We start from the raw sequence: 20,661 nt of genomic DNA, 5'->3' as shown, positions 1-20,661 counted from the left end.
ATGCTTTGTAGATTATAGATAAACGCAGATGCATAATGGAATAATGTAAGAAATTAATCAATAATCAAAGGGTATGCGGGAAAACTAGGGGAAAATCGCCATGTTATTTCTTAAAGGTTGATTACACATAGGAACATTTTCAAAGTTAGGTAATGTTACAAAAACATAGATGACGTATGCTACAAGGAAATCACTAGCAAGTATAATGCCACGTTTACTACAATAAATCGGCCAGTTCAACACATTGCTGTTATCTGTGTCCATTTTTATTTTAGTTTTAGTTTTTTATTTTTTAGTTTTTTATTTTAGTTTTGTTTTATTTTCACCGATGCCCTCCATCCTTCGGGAACCCCTGGGCCTGCTGGAGCTGGACTCCGGCAAATGATGAAGAAGCAACCTTGCAAAAAAATGAATCTGGAAAAGAAAAAGGCCCTGATATGGGAACAAACTTGGCATGTTCAAGGAATAAAAGAGACCGGGGTGGTTAAACCATAGTGATCCAGAGGGAATGTGCTTCCAGATTAAGATGGAGAAGACTGGGAACATATCATGCAGAACCTTGTAGACCACAGAAAAGGATTTAGATTTTATTCTGGAGCAGCCATTGGAAAACCTTTAGTTGAGGAATAATGTAATCTTAATTACATTTTTAAAATGTACTCTAGCTGCTTTGGAGAAGAAAGTTGTGGACAGGCAAGATTTGAAGCAGGAAGATCCTTCAGTTAGGAGGTTGCTAAAGTAAGGAGTGATAGCTGTTGGGCTAGGGCAGTGGCAGAGGAGGGAAAAAGGGCTAAGGATCCCAACGTTCATTCTGCTGATAGTCAGTTTTTGTTTCTATTTCAGCACTGCCCCTCCACTTCAGCTGTGCCTGGTTTCTCCTAATTCAGACACTCTTTGCTCACCCTCTTCAGAGTATAAACTCTAATCTCTTGCTAAAATGAAGAGAGACCAATTGGCAGGGCTATGTGGACCGGGGGTAGGGATCTGGGGATCTAGTTGTTTCTCATTAAGACCTTTAAGTGAATGATCCTCCTGTATTTAGTCCTGAACCAAGTCCTGAGTCTTGTGGGGGTAATTCTAGTTGCTTTTTTGGCTTTCTCCATGACTGATCTAGGACTCAGCTTATCTGAATCTGCTGTCAGTTACTACCTGTCCATTTGCATTCTAACTTCTATAATTTTTGTTGCTACTCGCTTTCCCCTTGTTTTTGTTCTCATGGGTTTATGGCTTAAAAGAATTTCCTTACTGTTATTTTAGTGGGGCTTAAGTAGAGACAAAGTGTATCTTTGATTTGACTTCTCTTGCTGTTGTTATTGGCTTACATACATATTCACTAAATGACTAAATGATCAAATGCTGGGCATTCAAATACTTTGTTCCTATGTTAAGCCTCATGTTATTCTTTATACTCATGTTGGTGTTTAAAAGAGAAATATATGTGACTACCTGGAATTAATAGCTCATTTTCCTTATTTAATAGCTCATATTCCTTCTGCTTATTTGTTTTGTGAATATAAAGACAGTATCTTCCATATGTAGCTAAAGCCCTTCTATTGCTTCATATAGAGTGAGGGGGTTTTGGATTGGGGGGGTTTGGAGCTGATGGCCAAGAAAGAATTCTTGAGACATTTTTGGTGCAAAAAGGTGATTTTATTAAAGCATGGAGATCCGTAGGCAGAAAGAGCAGCACTGGGATTGTGAAGAGTGACTGGTTAGACACTATGGAGTTGGGGGAGGTAAAGTCAAAATGGAGGCCTCCAGAGGGACTTTGATGTGCTAAAGAGGACTCCTAAGATGCCTGAGGCCTTGCTATTGTCAAGCTCAGGTGGTTTTCCCTCTAGTAAGGCATTAACATTAAGACAGTAGGGAGCTCCTGGAAAAATGTTATACTGTCAATGGACTGCAGTTTATAAAGAAATTTATCTACCATTTCCTTCTTGACTTTGTTCCCCACATCACTATGGAAGAGAGGGTGATGTTGGGGCTCCAGGAAACTAAGTTTATAGTTTCCGGAGATTAGGCTATTGATAAGATTGCTTTTTTCTTGGGCACCTAAGTGGCTCAGTCAGTTAAGTGTCTGACTCTTAATTTTTTTTTTTTTTCAACGCTTTTTATTTATTTTTGGGACAGAGAGAGACAGAGCATGAACGGGGGAGGGGCAGAGAGAGAGGGAGACACAGAATCGGAAACAGGCTCCAGGCTCCGAGCCATCAGCCCAGAGCCTGACGCGGGGCTCAAACTCAGGGACCGTGAGATCGTGACCTGGCTGAAGTCGGATGCTTAACCGACTGCGCCACCCAGGCGCCCCTAAGTGTCTGACTCTTGACTCAGCTCAGGTCATGATCTCACGGTTGGTGGGTTTGGGCCCTGCTTGAGATTCTCTCCCCACCTCTCTCTGCCCTCCCCCACTGTCTCTCTTCCTCTCTCTCTCTCTCTCTCTCTCAAAATAAATAAACAAACTTAAAAAAAAATTGCCTTTTTCTTGTAATTTACTAAGACATACCTAAACTGATGAGGACTCATGACCTGCATGACTCTGATCTCTATTAGTTAACCATTTATTTTCTGTCCTTTCCTTTGTTCCTGGGCAGCCAGGAATGCCTGAGGAATGTCACACATATCCCACCTTGAGGGGGTGGGGAGGGAAAGGGTGTTTGTGAGATTGTCAGCTTGCCTCTTATGCCCCCTCATCATAGAGGACTAAAAATATTCTGAAATATAGCGGAGAGAAGGCAGTATATCACAGAGGCTAAGCCAAACTGTCTGGTTCAAATCCTAGCTCTGCAATTATCTAGCTGTGCAAACTTGGGCAAGTTACTTTATTTCTCTTGACTTCCAATTTCCTCCTCTGTAAAACGTGAGCACCTTACTTAGAGTGCTGCTATGAGGATTCGATGACTTTATAGACCTAAAAAAACTTAGAACATTACTTGGTTCTTAGTAAGTCCTATAAAATTGTTCCTGAAGAAAAAAGGAAAGAGAAAACTTAGGAGGGGACTGCTGATTACTCCCTAATATTTAGCATTCTCTTCTATTGTAGCAGGATTCTCACATAGAGTCGTGACACCAAGGCTCTCTTCCCAGGAAGCAACTTTATTCCTGCAGGCACCGCTCAGTTAGGTTCGTATCCAAAGAACTGAGCCCTGAATGCCATGTGGCATAGTCTTTTTTAATATATTTTTTACTTCTTTGTCTCCCATGTATGGTAACACACAAACATGTAGTCTGATTAAGTGTCTCATGTTACAAGGTCTGGGATGTTGTCACGTATGTATGTGCATATAGCCAGGTTGCCTTGAGGTATTTTTTTTTTTTTCTTTCCTTAGGGAGGGGACCCTACCACATTCCCCCCTGTGATGCTCGGACCCCTCTATTTAGGTCAAAGAGCATCATCTTGGTTTAGAGGTTTATATTTTTAATTTTTTTTTTTTTCAACGGTTTTTATTTATTTTTGGGACAGAGAGAGACATAGCATGAACGGGGGAGGGGCAGAGAGAGAGGGAGACACAGAATCGGAAACAGGCTCCAGGCTCCGAGCCATCAGCCCAGAGCCTGACGCGGGGCTCGAACTCACAGACCGCGAGATCGTGACCTGGCTGAAGTCGGACGCTTAACCGACTGCGCCACCCAGGCGCCCCATAGAGGTTTATATTTTTATAACATAATTACATGAATGGCCGTCTCTTTTTTAAATTATGGCCTCAATGAGACTGAAGGCAGACCATACAACTGGGGGAGCTAAGCAGGGTAAGATAAAGCACCCTCCCAAAATTAGAAGGATAATTTCCATGAGGGTTTTGTATCCCCCCGAGAGTTGAAAACCATCCTCCAAATAACTCCCTGGGGTTTTAACCGTTCAGGTCTGGACTGGGACATGAGCAACATTTTTTATTTGATCTGTGATCTCCTCCATGACTTTTTCCTCATCATCTATCTGTAGGCAGCAGTTGCTCAGGTTAAATTTTTCACAAACACCTCTCTCAGAAGCAAGCATGTAACCCAAAGCCAAGCAATTTTGATAGATGGCATTGTACATTTTGGTTTGTTGCTTGGCTAGTAAGTTAAGAGCTCTGGCAGTTTCAGTGGTTATAATTTCTGTAACTGCTTGCAGTCTAATTATGCGGTTTAGCATGTAAATGGGTACGTAGTAGCCCCAATACCCATCCTCCAACCAGGTGGCAGGGCCATAATATTGGATTCAATGCATGGAGGCCATTTATTATCTTTTTAATCGTTCATTTGTGAGGCATGCTGCTTCCTTTGAGTTACCCTGTCCCCATACACTTGGACTCCCAAATGTTTCCCTCTGGCAAGTGGGAGCAGGAAGAAAGACGAATAGCTTCCAGCACATATGACCCTGACCAGACTAAGGAAAGTACTGTATAAGCTGTCCTTCCACATATCTAGTACAGTCCACCTGGGGCCCGCCATTTGATGGCTGCGCTGACACTGTCTCAGGCCTGTCAAAGATGAGAGAAGTTAGACAAGGGGGATCTGGCTCAAAGTGATCTGGGGTCCCCCACCATTGAGTTTTCTGGGCAGTTGAATTATAAAATCTTTGGCCTAGACATGTTAAATTTTTAACAGAGACGATGATGAACTTTCTCCCCACCAGGCAAGGCATTTTTTTCCCAATAATTGAACTTCCGAGGAGCCAAACCCCAGTAGTAGGACTGGGGTATTTTGTTTTACTATAAGGTTTGTGGGGATCTAATTTTCTAGACTCTTATGGCCATTGTTTTCCCACGTTGGTACCGACGAAGTATCCTATCCACAAAAGGAAGGTGAGTGTTAACAGAAACCTCTTAACACATTTCCAAGCAGCCAGGGTGGTCATGGCCAATCCTATGGCAAAGAGTAGAGGAAGAATCACAATTACAGTGAGAAACAAAGCGTGACAGTGCATCACTGAAGTAAGGAAACCTATAAAAATAAGGACAGTCTTTTGTTTCACCTGACCGTGGATTCCTCAAGCTTCTGTCATACATAGAATAGTCAGCTTCCCCTCGTGACTAAAGCAGGGCTGCAGTCTCCTGGAGCCTCTGGAGTTGCAGATTGCTTCTTCCGTATGGTCAGTTTGCACAGCGTTGATGGATCAGGGATGCATTCCCAGTTTCGAGATGCTGGCTTCACTCTGCTGTAGTGAATCCAGGGACCCACTTGCTATCTTTATTGCAGTAGAGGTGGACAAAATGACAGTGAATGGGCCCCTCCAGAGGGGTTTTAGGGGTTGGACATTTCATTCCTTTATTTATATTGCATCTCCTGGTTTAAAGGGGTGAGTGTCTGTGGTCAGATTTACAGCTAATCGCTCCCTGACCCGGGGGTAGAAGGTGGTTAGGGTAAAGCCAAGAGCCCACATCTGTTGTCTTATTGTTTATCTCATTTAGATCCCCCCTCCCTGCTTATGCCCTTGATAATGGGGGAAGGGTGCCTATAAAGGACTTTATAAGGGAGAACCCCATTTGCTTCTTTAGCCTCCCACTGGCAGCTGCAGTCTTTCTCCGAAGGCCCCTTATCTCTCCCTGCCTAATGTTATCCTTTTCCCTATCTATTTCTCCCTGGAATAGAGCCTATAACTGCTGTTAGGGAACAGGGACAATGACTGCTCTGGCTTCTTCAAGCTGATAAGGGACGGTGTAGGGGGACAGCAGTCAGAGTCTACCTGAAAAGAACGGCTCTTATTCCAAATGACTGCCCTGCCTCAGTTTAAAGCTAAAGTTCTCTTTTCTGCTCATTATAGATCTTTGATAAAAAAATTATATATAATTGCTGAAAAGTCCGTTTTGCTTGCTGTTTGCTACAAGTATTGTAAAACCTTTCCTGAATGTAACCCGCCGTGTGTGGTAAATGGGTTATAAACCTCCTTAGGTAAAGTCTGATATGTGATGAAATAAGCAATTATACGTAAACTAACCGGCATTTCTCGCTTCTGTAAACCTGCTTGCTTAACGCTTTCCTCACCTACCCTACCCCTTTCCCCCTTCCCCTTTTTCTTTCTCCCGCCACAAGTAACAAAGCCTTCCCGCCTAAAGGACAGACAAAGGACGCCCAATCAGAAAACAACGAATGCCCTTACTTTAAAATCAGCCAATCAGGCCCCTCATAATTTAAAACCTCCCCTATACTATTTGTCTCTGTCTATAAAAACGCTGTACCAACCTTGTTCGAGGCCCCCTTTTTAACACCGGCGACGAGTGTGTGGGGAACCAGGTTCGAACCTGCAATAAACGATCCCTGCCACTTGGCTTTGGCTCACGACTCTGGTGGTCTTTTGTGGGAGATTTCTGAACTTCGGGCATTACATTTGGAGGTCCCACCGAGATCTCCCCCGAGCCCACCAGACTTCAGGTCAACGGGTCGTATGTAAATTCCGATCGGTAAGTGTGCCGGCTGTAACGTTCCTCTTACGTTACGTTCCTCTTTTTCCTGAGAACCGGTTCTGTCTGGAAGCTGGTGTGACCCTGGCGGACGCGCTATAGGGCACCCGGCCGGGGTCAGTTGGAGACGTCCACTGACATCTGGGGGCCTTCTTGGCCCATCAGGGGACCTTCTTGGTCCATCGGGGGGCCTTTTTGGCCCATCAGGATTCTTTTCTGTGGGCTGCTTACGCCCAACGCGCCTGCGAACTAAATACTTCATTTTCTCTATAAACTTCCAGAGTGCTAAAAATAAAAAAAATAATAAAACCGTTTAGGCATGCCAATTGCTACTCGTATTTCGGTGTGATGTGTGTCTGTGTGTCTGTTTGTTAAAAATGACTGGAATGATTGTCGGGAGTCAGGGGCACGCGCCTGACTTCCCCTATGTGTAGTCCCACGGCATAAGCTACGGGATTCGAGTGGGCTCTAACCCGACTTCCGCGGTGATCCTCATACGGCTTAAGGCGGTCAAAATTTATTTTGATCCAAGCAGGGGGTTTATACCTGCCCGCCCATGCTAAGAGGCACCTAAGTTCCCGCGAGGGACGCGGACGGGCGAGTACGCGAGTGCTTCTATGTCGGTCTAAATGTATTGTCACCCCTGGGCCCTTGTAATTACCGCCGTCTTAGCCATAACCCTTTCTGTTGGGCTGGCCGAAACGGCACCAGAAAGTTGGAACTGCTGCGAAAGATTCTTGTTAGTTCTTGTTTTTCTTTCATGGGTCGGATGTTTTATTGGGATTAAGTGTTTTCTCGGCTGATCAGAATTAATTATTCCATCCTTTGTTCCTCTCTCCTCCTTCCTCAGCTCCCTGCGGTTTGGCCGGCGACGTCCCCTCCCCCACGTCCAGGCTGCTCGCACCCCACTCCTCTCCTCCCCTTTTCTCTAAATCCTAAAATGGGCCAGACGCAGAGCACCCCCCTCTCCCTCCTTCTCGCTAACTTCAGGGATGTAAAAGCTAGAGGACACAACCTAAGCCTGGACATTCGCAGAAGGAGGCTGATCACCTATTGTCGCTCTGAATGGCCTACCTTTGAGGTCGATTGGCCACCAGAGGGAACCTTCTGCCTCTCTGTGGTCCTTAAAGTAAAATCACAGATTTTCCTACCAGGGAAAGAAGGCCACCCGGATCAGGCTCCCTATATCTTAGTATGGCAAGATCTCATAGAAAACCCACCCCCCTGGATGGCCCTCTTTATAATAACAGGACCATGTAACATTCTGGCAGCTAAACCTATCAACCACCCTCCTAAGCCACCAACTCCAACTGCACCCTCTGTCCTCCCTGACAGCCAAGACTTACTTTCCCTTGACCCACCCCCTTACCAGGTTCCCCCTCTGATTCCGCAAGCTGCTCCTATTCCCGCCGCGCCGGCAGAGCCTCCCGTAGCCCAGCCCACAGAAAGATTAGAAGACAGGGAGGCCCAGCCCGCTCCTATATCTAGTGAAAGCGAAATCCAAGGGCCAGCTGGACGTACCCGTAGACGAGCCCTACACGAGTCAGGGCCCCACCTTCCTGACTCTACCATAGCTCTACCCCTACGAGAAATAGGGCCTCCTGACGACACGGGGAATCCCCGACTTCAGTACTGGCCCTTCTCTACCAGTGATCTGTATAATTGGAAAACCCAAAATGCCCGATTTTCCGAAAGATTTAATAAGTCTCTTAGACAGTGTAATGTTTACCCATCAACCCACCTGGGATGATTGTCAGCAGCTCCTCCGAATCCTGTTCACCACCGAGGAGCAAGAAAGAATTCAAGTGGAAGCAAGAAAGTTGGTTCCTAGAGATGATGGCCAACCCACTGCTAACCTTGATCTCATTAATGCAGCTTTTCCCTTAACCCGACCCCCCACAGGATGGCTGGGACTACAACACAGCAGAAGGTAGGGGACGGCGGCGCATTTATCGCCAGACTCTAATGGCGGGTCTCCGGGCTGCTGCACGTAAGCCCACTAATTTGGCAAAAGTGTATTCAGTGCATATAGACCCCAAAGCTCAGGACAGGTAGAAAGAATGAATAGAACCCTAAAAGAGACCCTAACCAAATTGACCATGGAGACTGGCGCTAACTGGGTAGTCTTACTCCCCTACGCTCTGTTCAGGGTGCGGAACTCCCCTTACAAACTGGGATTAACCCCCTTTGAAATCATGTATGGAGTGCCCCCCCCCTATAATTCCCAACCTACAGTCTAATGTGTTAACTGAATTTGATGATCATAAACTTATTTCCCTGAGGGAACTCCAGCGCACCCACCAGGAAGTTTGGCCCAGATTGAGAGCCATTTATGAAAACGGGCCCCCTTCTGAGCCACATCACTACCGACCTGGAGATTGGGTATACGTGCGGAGACACAAGCGGGAGATCCTCCAACCACGGTGGAAGGGACCCTATATTGTGATCCTGACTACACCCACCGCTCTCAAAGTCGACGGGGTTGCTACCTGGATCCATTACACCCACGCCTGACCGGCTGACCCCTCTACGATTCAAGAAAACTTCGTGCCAAAAGCCAACACCGCCTGGACGGTAGACTGGAGTAAGACCCACCCTTTAAAACTGACCCTATGTCAAAAACAACCCCAGAGACCAAACCCATAACCTTAGCCCCCCAACCTAATCTCACGCCATACTCTCCCTAAACATGTTCAGGATAGTGACCCTCGTCCTACTAGCCCTCAACCTCAAACTCCTGGAGGGAGGACTAAATGCCCCCATTGACAAACAGAGATTGTTACAAGCTCTGTATGGAAGGCCCTGTGATTGCAGAGGTGGCGTGGTTAACACCATTGCCCTACCACGCAGTAAAAAGATAGTGGCCGGCTCTGTAAACAAAGGGGGTCTGCAGCGAAGCTACACTCAACTACAAGACTGTGGAACCACAATTGCTTACTTCACCCAGACTTATGGCAGCACAGGACTCGAAAAACAGCAATGGTTGTGTGTTAACAAACCCAAGCCGCTGCCCCCCATGGCAATAAGCCCTTGCTCCACTTTCCAAGAGTCCATACACAGCTCTTGTTATGACTCGTACCAACAATGTATAGGACCAGACAACCCCACAACCTACTTCACAGCTATCTTACAGAGTGTCAGGGCCGCAAAAGTTAGCGATAATAATATGCAACTTCAAGTCGGCTGCTCTGGCATAATTGGAGCTGCAGTCTGCTGGAGCCCTCGGGCCCCCATTCATGTATCCGACGGAGGGGGACCCCAAGATACCGTCAGACAGACTGAAACACAAACAAGACTTAAAGACATCGTAAAACATATGTATCCACAGCTTAACTACCACCCCCTAATTCTTCCTAAACACAGCCCTTACAAGTTAGACCCTCAGACAATGTCTGTCCTAGAAACCACTTTCTCGCTCTTAAACACCACTAACCCAATTTTAGCCCAAAATTGCTGGCTGTGTCTACCTCAGCAAACTCCCCGACCCATCGCCATCCCCACCATACTTAATATCAACACAACCGACAACTGCTTCCCTTCCTCCCTACCTCCACCTTTCCCTGTTCAGTTTATCAGTCCGTTCAATACTTCTTGCTACATAAACAACTTTACCTCTCAGAATAGCACCATAGATGTGGGAATCACGTCCCTTGTCTGATGCCTCCAGTACATCACTATTAACTCCTCCCTATGCAGTACTAATACTACTGTATTCGTCTGTGGAAACAACTTAGCGTACACTTATCTTCCCCATAATTGGACTGGAATATGTGTCCTAGCCACCTTACTACCCGATATCGACCTGGTTGCGGGAGAAGCCCCCATGCCCATTCCTAGCCTGGATTTTATAGCTGGCAGATCCAAACGAGCTGTAACTATTATCCCCCTCCTGGCAGGACTAGGAATTACAGGCGCCCTAGCTACAGGGACAGCAGGATTAGGAGTCTCCATCCACTCCTATCAACAACTCTCCCAACAGCTAATCAACGACGTCGGGGCCTTGTCAGGGACAATCCAAGATTTACAAGATCAGTTAGATTCCCTGGCAGAAGTAGTGTTGCAGAACCGAAGGGGATTAGATCTAACCGCAGAACAAGGTGGCATTTGCTTAGCCTTGCAGGAAAAATGTTGTTTCTATGCCAACAAATCAGGAATAGTTCGAACTAAATTCAAACAGCTCCAAGAGGACCTCGCACGCCGACAGAAGGAGATGGCCGAAAATCCACTGTGGTCAGCACTCCATGGTTATCTACCCTACCTTCTCCCTCTTCTAGGCCCCCTACTAGGTCTTCTCCTTCTCCTTGCCATCGGCCCCATTATATTCAACAAGATAATGAACTTTATCAGAGATAGGCTAAACGCCATTCAGGTTATGGTCCTTAGACCACAATATCAACTACTAAATGTAAATAACGAGCTCAATTAAATAACACCAGAGGGCCCAAGATTGGGTCCCCAGGTACTTGAGACAGGGGGGAATGAAAAGAACGGCTCTTATTCCAAATGACTGCCCTGCCTCAGTTTAAAGCTAAAGTTCTCTTTTCTGCTCATTATAGATCTTTGATAAAAAAATTATATATAATTGCTGAAAAGTCCGTTTTGCTTGCTGTTTGCTACAAGTATTGTAAAACCTTTCCTGAATGTAACCCGCCGTGTGTGGTAAATGGGTTATAAACCTCCTTAGGTAAAGTCTGATATGTGATGAAATAAGCAATTATACGTAAACTAACCGGCATTTCTCGCTTCTGTAAACCTGCTTGCTTAACGCTTTCCTCACCTACCCTACCCCTTTCCCCCTTCCCCTTTTTCTTTCTCCCGCCACAAGTAACAGACAAAGCCTTCCCGCCTAAAGGACAGACAAAGGACGCCCAATCAGAAAACAACGAATGCCCTTACTTTAAAATCAGCCAATCAGGCCCCTCATAATTTAAAACCTCCCCTATACTATTTGTCTCTGTCTATAAAAACGCTGTACCAACCTTGTTCGAGGCCCCCTTTTTAACACTGGCGACGAGTGTGTGGGGAACCAGGTTCGAACCTGCAATAAACGATCCCTGCCACTTGGCTTTGGCTCACGACTCTGGTGGTCTTTTGTGGGAGATTTCTGAACTTCGGGCATTACATACCCGAGGTCGGTCAAGTGGCCCACAGTATGGTTTTACAGGAAGGCTGGCAGGCAGGAGGTGGCATAAACATTAGCAGACACAAAGAGAAAAACACAAAGTAAAGATTATACTGACCAAGAAGATGGCATCTTAAGATAATGTCTACAGTTTCCAAGCCTGTCAAATAATCTAGGAGACCCTGACTTTGTAAACAACATATGCCAGGGAATCTCTCATAACTCAGGTGATGGAGAAGCAGGAGCAGTAAATAATCAATGGTGGCTGTATTTCCAACAGTTTGGCCCTAACTTAATTTAAAAAAAAAAGTTTTTAAAGCATCTAATGCTTGTGCGGTGTTATGTAGAGTTTTCTTGAATATAAGCAGACATTCTGCTTTATTTTGATGTGTAAAACTTTTAGGTAAATTTTTAGGCAAGCAAAACCTGGGTAATATTTTATAAAGGAGAATTTTTATTACTTTTTGTGCCTTTTCTGTCTTGTAGGGGAAGGCATTTACCCAATACGTAAAAGCATTAACCCATATAAACAGATGTTGGAATTTTTTTTTTTTTTTAACCTTGGCATCTGAGTGAGACCTAATTGTTAGTCTTTCCTACATAGTCTCCAGTTCCTTGATTGTCTGGGAGAGCAAGTTTGTGGTTGAAAGGATTGTTTTTAAGATACACTTCATCGCCTGATACTACTTACAGAACTGTCCTTGACAAATTTTTTTAGTAAACATCCTTTGGGCCCTTTGATAAGTATCCCCCCCTAAAGGAGAAGCCTGATGCTGTGTTTTAATAATCTTTTAGCTTTGTGAGCTTGGTGATAGTAATTGCCCTGCTGTGTTTGTAACCATTCCAAGGGCTGGAGACAGTGTCTAGAAGTAAGACCCCAGTTTATTTTTCGGGGGAGAGTAGGTGGGATTGAGTCTCCTTTAATAATTGATAGAGCAGCAAACTATTCTCCTGAACCCTGGTATCTATAGCCTACAACATCCAGTAATTTTCAAAAACTTACATAATTGTTTATCTGTCCTGGAGTTAGTGGCACCATAGTCTCTAATTTAGTTATAATGTTCCTTTGTAGCAAAGGAGTAAGGCTCTCTGGCATTCTCAGTAAAGAATAAGAAAAAATTAGGATTCCCCATATACATCCCAGGGACTGAGAGAAAAATTTAGTTACAAGTTTTTCGAAGATGCCTCTAATCGTCATGCTGCGTTTGGGTGGTTGGCCTGGAGTGGAAAAGAGGACAGAAAAGGTAGCTCTGGTGTTAGGAAGGAAATCAACCAGTTTTCCTTCCATATTTAGAGTTATCTGAGGCTCTGGGTTTCTGATAGACAGTTGGTTTAGGGGAGCAACTGTGAAGAGTCCCAGGCCCCAGTTAGTCCCTTCCAGGGACATTGGTTATCTGAGCCCTCACAGATAGAGGTCCCCAAGGGCATTCAGATCTCCAGTGATTGTCTCCATATAAGAGGCAAGGCTTATGTGGTTTTCATTTTGGTTGTCCCCTCTGAGGACGTTTTCATTTTCGAGCTCTGAATGGCCATATAAATGGCACTTGGTGCCAGGACCTCAGGAAGTCTGGTCTGACATAGTACGTAAGGCCATAACTAAGGCCTCAGATTTTTTTTTTTTTTAAGTTTCCTTTTCTGTTTTGTTTGTAATATGCCCAACTGGTAGCTCATAAGGGCTCCTCCAGGGTCCTTTCAAGGCCAACAGCCAATTATTGCATTTTCTCTGAATATCTAGGGCTGATTGAGTGACAAATTTGTCCTTTAAGGTTATCTCAGCCTTAGGAGTGTCATGGGGGATAGCCATATATTTAATGAGAGCCTCCCCCAACTTCTCCAGGAAGGCTATTGAACTCCCATTTTGTGTTTGTAAAATAGTGGCCAATTTAGGGGCGCCTGGGTGGCTCAGTCGGTTAAGCATCTGACTTCAGCTCAGATCACGATCTCATGGTTTGTGGGTTCAAGCCCCGCGTCTGGCTCTGTGCTGACAGCCCAGAGCCTGGAGCCTGCTTTGGATTCTGTGTCCCACTCTCTCTCTGCTCCTCCCCCCACTCACGCTGTGTCTCTCTCTCTCAAAAATAAATAAACATTAAAAAAAAATAGTGGCCAATTTAGCATAATTGAAGGGCTAAAACTTAGATTTCCTGAGTTGTTTGTTTGGTTTTTTTTTTTTGTTTGTTTGTTTTTTTGTTTTTTTAATATATAGTTGAGGACCTGAGGAGGAGGAGGTTGAGGTGGAAGACTTCCCTTCCTCCTTCTCTAGGTCTGTTTTGGATACAGGTAAGGTGCCCTTAATTGTTCCCCTCCTGATTGCTGGAGTTTAGAAAGGGCTGCCATTAAATTACCATCCACCTTATATTGCTTACATATATCTCGATTTTTTTTAAAGCCCCAAAACAATGAGCATAGGGAAATTCTCCCCATTTCCCTTCACAACTGTAGGACAATATTTTCATTGATAATTTCCTCTGGCACCCAGGTTCCCTCTTTTCCCAATTTGTACTGGGGCCAAGGCTTTGGGCAAAAGCAAATGAATCATAATTAGAATTCCAAAGGAGTAATGGCCTTGGTTGGGGAATTACCCATCTATAGGAAAAAGGAAAAAAGTTGCCCCTTATCTCAATTTCCTATAGCTAACCAGGAGAAACCTCATTTCCTGGCCCTTTGTTTTGGCTGGCTATGCAACTGGCAGCCAAGAGCCCCGTCAGTCTCTCGAGGTGCTGGGAGTAGTCATTCTTACCCAGGCTTGACTCTACCTCTGAGAGCTGACCTGGACTTTCATTTTTTTTTTTTTTTTTCTTATCCCTCCATTTCTGGCCAGTAGCATCTTGGGGGTATGGACTGTGACCTAGCAAGATTTTCCTGGTTGTCGTAGGATGTACTAATTTTATTTTGGTTCAGTAGTAACTTACATATTGATCATTGGTCATTGAGGGAGAGGGTTAAAGAGCCAAAGTCAAGGTCTTTTCCCCTGCCTTTTTCAACAATGCCCACATAAATATGTTTCAGTCATGTGGATATCCATTTTTGGCATACAATAGGCTAAGTTTAGTAAAATAGCTCCCATACATCTTAGTAAAAGCCCTTTATATATCATTCATCCTTCATATGGCAGAGGCATCCATTCCTCTGCTAAACAAGAACAACACAAATGTGAAGGGTTTGGAGGCTGGCACCAACAGTATTGCCATCATTTTCCCAGCCTTTGGATCAAAGGAGGAGGAAGTTTAATCTTAACCCTGTGTACTTTTAAAATCCATTCATCTTTAACCTTAGTCCGTCCTGACCACACATAAAATTTCTTTTTAAAGATTTTCCTTCACGAACCTTCTACAACTTTTCTTTGCATTTAGATTTTGTCCCAAGCCATTTCTCTCCAAATAACTAGTCTCATTTAGGATAAAATTACTTTCTTTTACCATCAACAAAAATACATTTACATTTCTTATATCTTTCTTTCATATCTCCTACTTTTTTACATACAGAGTTGTTTTTCTTATTTTTATCAGTTTTATCTATATTTAGCAGAATTTTAACCCTTAGAAACCTTAGTCTCCTGTGAAAACTAAGTAGTAACCAATTGTGAACTCTGTTACATTAGAATTTTTTATTTTTTTTATTTATTTTTAAGAGGTTATTATTTATTTATTTATTATTTTTTTAATTTAATTTTTTACAATATACATCCAAATTAGTTAGCATATGGTCCAACAATGATTTCAGGAGTAGATTCCTTAATGCCCCTTCCCCTTTTAGCCCATCCCCCCTCCCACACCTCCTCCAGTAACACTCAGTTTGTTCTCCATATTTATGAGTCTCTTATGTTTTGTCCCCCTCCCTGTTTGTATATTATTTTTGTTTCCCTTCCCTTATGTTCATCTGTTTTGTCTCTTAAAGTCCTCATATGAGTGAAGTCATATGATGTTTGTCTTTCTCTGACTGACTAATTTCACTTAGCATAATACCCTCCAGTTCCAACCACGTGGTTGCAAACGGCAAGATTTCATTCGTTTTGACTGCCGAGTAATACTCCATTGTATACATATATATTACATCTTCTTTATCCATTCATCCACTGATGGACATTCGGGCTCTCTCCATACTTTGGCTATTGTTGATAGTGCTGCTATAAACATGGAGGTGCATGTGTCCCTTCGAAAGTGTACACCTGTATCCCTTGGATAAATACCAGTAGTGCAATTGCTGGGTCATAGGGTAGTTCTATTTTTGTTTTTTTGAGGAACCTCCATAATGTTTTCTAGAGTGGCTGCACCAGTTTGCATTCCCAACATCAGAATTTTTTAAATGGCAAACTTATGAATCCATTAAGCACAAAGCATATTTTTCAACAGTTCCAAATATCCTTAGTTTTTTGCAACAAGTCAAAAGCACAGACCCACATCTAGTAATTAGTGCTTTAGCCTCTTATCTTGTTAGGTATCCATTGAATTTAATCTCAACTTATCATGCAAGCAAAAATTTAATGTTTTAGGTTACCAAGGACTTTGAAAGCTATCTTAACAATTACCCATGAAAGCTTTTTTTTTTTTAATTTTTTTTTTTTAACGTTTATTTATTTTTGAGACAGAGAGAGACAGAGCATGAACGGGGGAGGGGCAGAGAGAGAGGGAGACACAGAATCGGAAGCAGGCTCCAGGCTCTGAGCCATCAGCCCAGAGCCCGACGCGGGGCTCGAACTCACGGACCGCGAGATCATGACCTGAGCTGAAGTCGGATGCTTAACTGACTGAGCCACCCGGGCGCCCCTACCCATGAAAGCTTTGAGAGGGACAAAATTAGACATCACTTTAAGTCATCCTTTTGTTAACAAATTGGAACAGAGATAACATGAGCTTATTTGATCTTCAGCAAATGTAGGTAGAATAAAAGTTTTTGTTTTAATTTTTTTGATGTTGATAAACATTGTCTATCTCAAACCAACAAACTTAAATTAGCTTAAACACTGAATACGTTTTACTTGAGTCCACATAAGGCTATTTGATGAGTCCAGGTAAGGCATGGTTAATTTTTACCTGGAATGTTGGTGGGGAAATCTGACATCGGTGATGGTCTTTGCTCCTTGACATCTAGGGTGGGAGGAGCTGATGGTGCCTGAGGCATTGAGGAGGCCGTTCTGCCGGCTGCGCCCCAGGTGGTGTAGAAATAGGAGGAGGGGAAGGGAAGGCAGAAGAGACCAGGTGCCAGCAGAAGGCAGAGAAAGAGAATTCCCAGTTTTAAATCTTGTCAGCTCAGACAGAGGGGCAGACTCCAAGTTTCTTTTGTTTTGTTTTCCACCAGTGAAATTAGTCCATGTCAGTCGGAGAAGACAGGGAATTTCCGTGAAAGAAAAGGAGTTTCAGCAGCCGCTTGGGACTATTCCTTAAAGTCCCCATTCTGAGGTAGAATAACCAAGACAGTTGGCTCTAATGATCATAGTCATTTACCCAGGAAGTGAAGGACAGACAAGTCCCCATACACAGTCACACGGCGACTCCAACCTGCCACCCATTGTCCAGCGCCCAACACCTTAGAGTTGCAGCTTCGTTCCTCGCCCCTTATGCAACTACTAGGGCAACTCTGGGAGATGATCAGGCTCCCCTTCTGCCTCTTACGGGCAGGTCTGCCAAAACGAACGTCTGACGGCGCTCCCCGAGCTGGTTCCTGGCCCTCACGGGATTCCGTTAGCGCACAGGCGGTCCTCGCCCCAGATCGCGGGAAGGGCTAGTCCCCTGCGGATCCAGGGGTCTGCTGGCGCCAGGTGAGCCGCCTCTTGCCCTGAGGTTCTCATCCCTGGTGGCAAACGGGGTGGAAACGCACTGTCTCCGAATCCCGGAGGAGAGCCCACAAGTCATGTAGCAGGATTCTGGCAGAGTCATGACACTGAGACTTTTCTTTCCGGGAAGCAACTTTAGTCCTGCCGGCACCACGCAGGTGGGTTCGTACTCAGAGAACTCAACCCCGAATGCCACGTGGCAAGGGTTTTTTTAAACATATTTTTCACTTCTTTGTCTCCCATATATGGTAACACACAAACATGTAGTCTGATTGAGTGTTTCATGTTACAAGATCGTGAGGGATGTTGTCACGTATGGGTATAGCCAAGTTGCCTTGAGTTTTTTTTTTTTTTTTCTTCTTTCCTTAGGGAGGGGACCCTACCACACTCTAGTAATAGAACTGAACTAATGCGAATTTGTTCTCGGTGACTCACAGATAGAAACTACACCAGGTGAATTGTCACACAAAGGAAACTTTATTTGCAGCAAATAAGCAAGTAAGATCCCAGGGAATAACTTCCAAAGTTCTGACTCCCTGAGTAGGGGTGAATGGGTTCCTTTTATCTAGGGTTAGGATGAACATTTAGAAAGGGAAGCCTTGGCACCGTTCGTAGAGGAGGGCGTTAGGTCACACCTGCGCCTTGAGGAAACATGCCTGTACATGACCTGTATGTTATATAAAGGAGGCTTGTGCCCTCCTTGGGCAGAGATTTTAGTATTATAATGAGGTAAAGGTATATCTCCATCATTCCAGAGGTCATTCCATTGTTCACCTGGGGAGGTGTGAGTAGGGGGTTTATAACTCAAACTGGGTCTGGGTGGTCTGGGCCCCAGGAGCTCCTCCTCTGGGCAGTCATTATTGCTTGAGGGGCAGTTTCAGTTTCCATAATGGGGTGCTACGCCTGTAGGATCATTTGCCTGAGTTAAGAGATAAGCTGGAAAAAAAGTTTAAGGAAAAATGTGGGACAAATGTCTCAGTGGGTACAAGCAGGTGAGCAGTAAAGGTCAGCTCTTGGAGTCTAGCTGATGACAGAAATTTCAAATTTCAGCAGAGTTTGTGGCTACTGGGATAGAGATTATATTTCCGGCCTCTGTCGTAGCTAGGTTGGCCATAAGACTAAATTCTGGCCACTGGGGTATAAGGGAAACTATGTGTGCTTCATTCAGGAAAAGTCTTAAAGGGCTAGCATGCCCTTATTGCTCCCTTGTTTTGCAGTTTCCCTGACAGTTTGAGTGCAGACACGATTGCTTGGACCAGCACGTGGAATCTGCACATTGAAGATGGCAGAGCAATAGAATGGGAGAGAAGGAGCCTGGGCCCTGACATGATGGAGCCACTACTCCAGGCCCAGACCTACTATATTTAAATAAGAGATAAGTCAACTTCAATTTTAACTCTTTAAAGAAATTTTTTTTAATGTTTATTCATTTTTGAAAGACAGAGAGAGACAGAGCACAAGCAGGCATGGGGTGGAAAGAGAAGGGGACACAGAATCTGAAGCAGGCTCCAGGCTCTGAGCTGTCAGCACAGAGCCCGACGCAGGGCTTGAACTCAGAAACCGCGAGATCATGACCTGAGCCGAAGTCGGATGCTCAACCGACTGAGCCACCCAGGTGCCCCTTAACTTTTTTATATGGATTTTCTGACATGTTGTACTATGGCTGTAATGGTTTACTGACTCTTCTAATTTACTTACCAAAAGCATGCCACTTTACTTTCCAGGTGACAATAGAGGAGTGACAGGGAGGAGAACAAGGTGGAAGCTAAGCCTCATTACCTGGCAATGCTTCTCAAAAGGTGTCTGTCACCTGTAGGTGCTAAGAGGCAGGCAAACAGAGCATTCTTCTTTTACCTCATGACCCTAGGGAGATACTAAAAAGGACCTGCTCTAGGAGAGAAAGTGAAATCTGGGTTTGTAAATTCCTAAAGCTTTTTTTGCTACCTGACATTCCTGCTATTAAGATTAATTATTTTTTTAAAAGTTACATTCTTTTTTATTTTTAAAATTTTTTAAATTAATTTTCAGAGAACGTGAGCAGGGGAGGGGTAGAGAGGGAGGGGGACAGAGGATCCGAAGCAGACCCCTCGCTGACAGCACCAAGCGCCCCAAGAGTTATGTTCTTGAGGGGCACCTAGATGTTTCAGTCAGCAAAGCATGAGACTCTTGATCTCAGGGTTGTAAATTCAAACCCCATGTTGGGTGTAGGGATTACTTAAAAAGAAAATCTTTAAGTGGCACCTAGGTGGCTCAGTCGCTTAAGTATCCAACTCTTAATTTTGGCTCGGGTCATGACCTCACGGTCATGAGATTGAGCCCTGTATTGGGCTCTGCACTGGGCTAAGATTCTCTCTCTACCTCTCTCTGCCTGTCCTCTGCTCCTCTCTCTCTTTCTCAAAAAAAGAAAAAATCTTAAAAAAAAAGAGTTATGTTCTTGAAAGCTGATGAGAGTAGATCTTCAACATTCTCAACACACATACACACACACATACACACACAGTTAACTATGCAAACTATGTGAGATGATGAACATGGTAATTAAATTGATCTTAATAATCATTCTATAAGGTATGTGTGTATATATAATATACATACATATGTCACAAAAAGTTATGTTCAGTGTTCAGCCTCATGGAGCTATTTTAAATCCAATGTTCTCTGTGTGTGTGTGTGTGTGCGTGCATGTGTGTAGGTATTATTATAGTAAATTAATGCTTTCCAGCCAGATAAATAATAGCTGTACAAACAGTTTAAGTATTTCAAAAACCGTAATGGAAATTGAACATTTACCCATAGAAAGCCTGCCTATGTATCTATTTATCTGTCTGTCCAGCCGTCTTTCCGCATATACATTTGGCTGGATTTATAGCAATTTAGCCTTTAGCATTGGTTACTTCTATAATCTTCATAATCTTTGAACAGTTTTTAAAAAGAATAAATGTTGACTTTAAAAGTCAATTTGGTAGGGAAAAATAGTTCAAAACATGGGGTCCAAATGTAAAATATAATAATAAAAATTATCCTTGTGAAAGCTTTTGCAAGTACTGTGCCCATTATGACAGGCTAGGTGTGTGGTTTCCAGCTAAATAGCGTTAGAAAATGTCCTCACACAAGTATCATTACATTAGAAACTGGTAGAAATTGCTCTGCTTAGTGAGGTATTATGCATTCTTTCTCAGTCTGACTTTGCCTCTGGAATTCTTGACTCACATTCAGAATGAAGCTCTTAATCTTTCAGAAGCCTCTCTCTCTTTTTTTTTTTTTCAACGTTTATTTTATTTTTGGGACAGAGAGAGACAGAGCATGAACGGGGGAGGGACAGAGAGAGGGAGACACAGAATCGGAAACAGGCTCCGAGCCATCAGCCCAGAGCCCGACGCGGGGCTCGA

General features: G+C 44.0%; 1 long non-coding RNA gene across 1 annotated transcript; it reads right to left on the bottom strand.

The window, feature by feature from the left end:
- Positions 1-244: 244 nt before the first annotated feature.
- Positions 245-17,611, bottom strand: LOC131504423 (uncharacterized). Its single transcript, XR_009257987.1, has 2 exons — positions 16,533-17,611; positions 245-414 (listed from the first exon to the last, which is right to left on the bottom strand). It is a non-coding gene; the product is annotated as an uncharacterized LOC131504423 (long non-coding RNA).
- Between the last annotated feature and the right edge of the window lie 3,050 nt (positions 17,612-20,661).

This window comes from Neofelis nebulosa, chromosome 2, assembly GCF_028018385.1.
Source record: "Neofelis nebulosa isolate mNeoNeb1 chromosome 2, mNeoNeb1.pri, whole genome shotgun sequence".
NCBI lineage: Eukaryota > Metazoa > Chordata > Mammalia > Carnivora > Felidae > Neofelis > Neofelis nebulosa.
This window is presented reverse-complemented; position numbering and strand designations above follow the sequence as displayed.